The sequence below is a fragment of the Vombatus ursinus genome, unplaced genomic scaffold (genome assembly GCF_900497805.2).
Source record: "Vombatus ursinus unplaced genomic scaffold, bare-nosed wombat genome assembly UNPS02014830.1, whole genome shotgun sequence".
Classification (NCBI taxonomy): domain Eukaryota; kingdom Metazoa; phylum Chordata; class Mammalia; order Diprotodontia; family Vombatidae; genus Vombatus; species Vombatus ursinus.
The window spans coordinates 15,813,923-15,819,922 of NW_020954608.1; the positions used below are offsets into that span (position 1 = coordinate 15,813,923).

The 6,000-nt window shown below is 36.7% G+C and overlaps 1 protein-coding gene across 1 annotated transcript in view; it reads right to left on the reverse strand.

Moving 5' to 3' along the window:
* MAGI2 (membrane associated guanylate kinase, WW and PDZ domain containing 2) overlaps positions 1-6,000 on the reverse strand; it is a 1,168,341-nt gene that overhangs the window by 587,377 nt on the left and 574,964 nt on the right. The window lies entirely within an intron of this gene.

Genomic DNA, 6,000 nt, shown 5'->3' on the forward strand with positions numbered 1-6,000 from the left:
AGGGAGTTTCACATACCACTGACATAACAGGCCTAATTCAAAAAAATAAAAGTTTAAAATTCTAGGGAAACATACACATTCAAGCCGGAAGTCGGAAATGTAGGACTGCATTGTAATTTAGTATTGAGAGAGGTCAGGACTGGAGATAATAGATCTTATCTGTGTAGAAATGAAAGTTGAACTCATGGGAGTGGATGCAATCAATGAGAGAGAGAATGGAAGGAAAGGAGCAAGGAGCCATGGAGAAATGAACCTTGGGGAATACAGAGTCTTGAAGAAAGATACTCTAGGAATAGATAACGGTATGAGTGTATTGGCTCTAATGAAGCATCATGTGCCCAATTAAAGCCTCCTAATTACATTGTTTATTTGGGTTACCCTGTCACTTCTTCCTTAGTAATTCTACAGAACTGCTCTCATGCTTGTTAGTCATAGGAATCATTTAGATGGTACTCAGTTTCCAGGGATGACTATTCAAACTGGTTCTGCATGTAGCATATACTTTAGGCCTCCCCCCAAAACTACAATCATTCTTTAAGGATTTTAGGGATAATCCTGAAGGTCTATACTTCTATTATTGTAGGTCTTAAGCCCCTAGACCTTCAGTGTGCTATCCAATAACAATTAGTCAGCCAGATGTATTAGCTTTTTTTTTCAGATGTATTAGCTTTTTAGCAAAGGTACTTATTAGGATGGTATAGTAATAAGTTAGTACAAAATAACCACGCAGCCCCATCTAAAAGCATACTCTCCCAAAAAATTTATAAACATATATATGTGTGCATATATATGTATGTATGCATATGTGTATGTATATATATACACACACACACATATACCTATAAAGTTGTACATTAGAAGAGTGAGTTGAAACTAAATGCTACCTTCATTCAATGACCCCAAACTGAATGTCTTTATAAAACATTATGGTAGAGTTGTAGCAAAATTCCTTAATACCTAATTTATACTACTAATTGATGGATTGTTTCATTTAAGGTGTTTGGGTATTCTATGATTACTTTAATTGAGGTGGGGAGTAGAACCTCAACCACCAAATAAGGATGGGTCAAAGTGATCTCTACTAGTTGAGGAGACTACCCTTGTCTGCGAAGGTCACCTTGACATTTCTGAGGAATCATCAAAGCCACTGGAGGACTTAAATCAGGGCTACAGAATGAGCCTATGTCTTCGATGCACTTTTCTTACAAAATCTATTGATATGAAACACATATATTCTTTAAGACTTTACTTTGATGGTAATGCAAACAGAAATAAACATTCTAGAGGAGAGTTATTGTACTGTTATAGATATGCTCTAAGAAATATAAAGAGGGAAAGGTCAGAGAATTATGAAAATAGGAAAACAGGTGTGAAAAAGCAAAAAAAGTAATTATGCACGAGTTAGGAGTTTGGTAAGAATTTTTTTATTAATTTGTGTATGTCATTTTGATAAAAAAGTGAGGATTAGTATATGCTACATATAAAGAGAGAATGCAAAAGCTGAGGAGAAAAAATGCAACTGTCTATGACTTATTAAATAAATCATAGGAGCTTACCTGAGGTATGTTTGGGTTAAGCCTCTAATCACACAGCTAGTATGTCAGAAGCAGAATTTTAACCTAGGTATTCCTGACAGCAAACACAGGAACCTCAAAGTCCATTGTATCTAATTCCTTCCAACTAAGAAACCCAAGACCCAAAGAAATAAAATGGCTTGCCAAAAGTCACAAAGATCAAGTAAGTGGCAGAACAAGGATTCAAAATCAGGTCTTACGACTCCAAAAGGGTTCGAATCTTTTTCTTATGTACAGCGGTGTACAATTATTTATAAAGAATATAATGTAAAACTGAGAATTTCAACATATCCAGAGAAAGAGAGAGAGAGAGAGAGAGGGAGAGGGAGAGAGGGAGAGAGAGACGGAGAGAGAGAGAAATTGTTCACTTTTATGTATTTGCCAATGAATGAAAAATTGGACATTTTCTATGAATCACAAAGTCAATTTTACAGCACTGACAAGTGAAATAATGGACATAATAGTTATAATAGTAAATCCAAGTTGGTACCATGTTCACATATTCGGTATTTGTTTTTGACTTTATAGTCACATCTAAGATATATTGCTATTAATACCTTCTGTTTGGTCACTGGCCTTACTCCATATACAGTTTGAGAGAGACACAGAATTATAGGATTTTAGAGTTAAAAGGGAGCTCAGTCCATGGTGCATGAGAAAAACATGAGAAAAAAGATCTCATTAAAATGCAACTGATAAATGGTCATCAGACTCTGTTTGGAGGCTTCCAATCAAAGAGGGAACTCATTGCCTCCAAAGTCACCTCATTCCATTTTCCAATAACTAATGGTTAAGTGGTTTTCCTGACATCAAACCAAGAACTTCCACTTTAAGGTATCAACTCACTGGTCCTAGCTCTGTTCTCCAGGACAAATAGTACCAGTCTGATACCTCTTCCACACAATAGTATTTCAGATTCTTAAAGACCGAATAGAATTATATTTTATTTGGCTTTTCCTCAGGCTAAACTAAATATATCTAGTTCCTTCAATAGGCCTTCATATGACATGATATGGACTTAAGGCACTTCACTGTCCTAGTTTCCCTCCTTTAGATGCTTTCTAGCTTATCAATGCCCATCTTAAGATGTGGCACTCAGAACTGAATATAATATTCCTGATGTGATCTGACCAAGGCAAAGTGGAACCATGACCTTCTTATTCCTGGAAGCTCTCTCTTTCTTAATGCAACCAATAGGTCATTTGGCAGCCATACTAAGTGATTGATAGATCACTGAACTTTGTTTACTACGTATCAGGTATTAAGTACTGAGGATAGCAAGACAGGAATGATAAGAATCTGTATCCTCAAGGAGCTTACATTCTAATGGGAAACCAACATGTACCCCCATAAAGAGATACATGGGCGTATAGGGGTATGCAAATATATACACATGTATATATGTACACTCATGAAAATAAATTTAAGACAATATTAGGGAGTGGGTATCAGGAAAGGTGTCATGTGTATTTAGGTTGATTTTTGAAGGACATAGGGGATTCTATAAAGTAGAGGTGAAGAGGGAGTAAATTCCTGACATGGGGAACAATTAGCACATGGGTATAGAGAATGGGAATGGGGTGTTTCCTGTGAGGAAAAGCAAGGTCAGTTTAGCTGGTCCATAGAGTATGTATTGTATAATAAGCCAGGAAAAAGAGGCCAGAGCCAAGTTGTGAAGGGTTTTTACATGCAAAAAAGAGGGGTGACAGTTTTTATCCTAGGGGTGACAGTTGATCATTCATTGCATTCTATTTTGTAGGGAAATGACATGGCCAGACCTATATTTTAAGAAAATTACTGGCAGCTATAAGGAGAGGTGCTTGAAGAGGGGAGAGAGCTGAGGTAGGGAAATGAGTTAAGAGGTTTTTATCAATAGAAGCTATTTCAATAGTTCAGGCAAGAGGTGGTGAGGGTTTAAATTAGACTGGTATCGCTTATTTAATTCATATCAAGTTGGTGAATTCACTAAAAATTAGCAGACCTTGTTTTAAATGACCATTTTGCCACATTTCTGCTCTTGTACTGAAGTCGACTTTTTGGACTCAAGTGTAAAACTTTCTAGCTGTCGTTATTAAGTATTATATTATTTCATTTGGCCAAATGCTCCACCCTAAGGGGTAACTTTTGCATACTAATTCTATGATCCAACACAGTTTTTGTCATCTGAAAATTTAGTGATTGTTACGTTGGATATACGTGTTCATATTATTTCAAGAGTCTGATATCTACATATATTCAGCTTTAAGTATCTAGTGTAACCTTTTAAAGAATGGTGCTGCCAAAGAATAGTACTCTTTAAGTGCATACAGTAATTTTATTTGCGGATTCTATATCTTGCCACTGGTACCCAGATGGCCCTGGAAGAGAAAGTGAGACTGGTGACCTTGAATAGCTCTCCTTCCCTTAAATCCAGTTCATTTGCAAGTATCATGGCATCATCTTCCTGATGTCATGGTCCTCTTTGAGAATGAAGACAAACAACAACAACATTTTGTCTAGTTAGCAATTCCTTAGTGAGATGTTTAGCTTTTAATCTAGCTTGCCACCAAAGGGGAAAAAACACTAACTACAAAAACACATTCTTTATATCTATTTCTAACCTCATATATGTGGCATGATAGATTGGTAATAAGCCCGACATATAATACTTTGCTTGTTTGTTCAGCAGCGTAAGCTGGCTGTGTCTTCCCTGTGTGAACACGTTTGGATGAAAAGTGAAAAATGCAGTCATTGGTACAGATGGTTTGCTACATAATGTTTCCATGGAAACATCTACATTTCAGTGTTATACAGACATAGCCATGCTGAAGACTGTAAACTAATCCATTTATTAATTGATTTTTGGGGGGTGGGTGGATAAGCACCTGAGATTTCAGTAGTGTAAAGAGCTTCCCTTATGGAAACTCACCAATGTATACTAACAACTAATCTATCATTTAGGAGTCATAAAAGTCTTTGAGGCAGCCAGGTGTTGGAATGGTAGAGTGCTGAGCCTAGAGTCAGGAAGACCTGAGTACAATTCCAGCCTCAGAGACTTGCTGTTTATTTACCCTGCCTGCCTCAGTTTACTCAACTGTAAAATGGGGATCATAATAGCACCTACCTCTCAGGGTTGTTGTGAGGATCAATGCACTATATGTACAGTGCTTAACAGAGGAGCTTAATATATGGTTATTCTTCCCTCTTTTTTAAAGAAAAACATTGTTGGGCACATAAACTGTTTGGGGGACTTGCCCATCATCACAAAGACAGAATGTGTCAGAGACAGGACTTGAACTCTGATCTTCTTGATTCCCAAATCAACTCTCCTTCCACTATGTAATGCTACCTTTTGATTGACCTATAGAACAATATTAATTTATAAAGCTAGAGATGAATAATATTCTTGTGCCTATATTCTTTCTGAAATGACTAAAACTTTGAGATTTGAGCTTTGAGTCAAAACAGTTAGTTACATTATTACCTCAATTTCCAAATAAGCATCAGGACTTTAACTTAATACTCTTGGACTTAAAGACACCTGGACTTTATCTTGAACCTCATCTGGGGCAGCTAGGTAGCACAGCAGATAGAGTGCCAGGCAAGGAGTCAGGAAGACTATTCTTCCTGAATTCAAATCTGGCCTTAGACACTTCCTGACTGTATGACCCTGGACAACTCATTTAACTCTGTTTGCCTCAATTTCCTCATCTGTAAAATGAACTGGAGAAGGAAATGGCAAATTACTCTAGTATCCTTGCCAAGAAAATCTCAAATAGGGTCACAAAACAACTAAAAACAACTGAATAACAACAATGAACTTTAATTTGAATCCTCATTTTCATCCACACACATTTATGAAGACACATCTACTTAATATGTTCTACAGTGATTTTTTTTTCCATCCTCTTCTTACTAATGTTGCCATAAAGGTGATTGGGTTCCCGAAGTCAGTGTCAGAGAAATAAAAATCCCAGTAGGTCTTATCAAATTGGAAAGTTCTTCAGGACAGTCCTAGAAACAGACTTTTGTCATCAATGGGCCAGTCTAGTTAAATTTAGAGGTCTCCATCCCCGGAAGAATGGCAACAGGCCAATAAACTGTTTTTCGTCATAGCTAATCATGAAACGTTGATAAACTGCAAATGGCATTAGAAGGAATATTTTTACCTACAAAATCAAAGTAATAAATCATAACTATCCCTCCGGTCCCACTAATTAAAACTTTCCAAATAAGATTCTGAACAAATCCAAAAATTATATATCACAATTTCCAAATAAGGACTCATATCCATATTCTTGTTCATTTGGGTCCATGTCCTTTCTGCCTGATAGTATTCTCTTTTTCTCTAAGACAGTGATTTTAACTATTTCCCTACTTGGTTTCTGTCTCTGTCTATCACACACACACACACACACACACACACACACACACACACACACACACA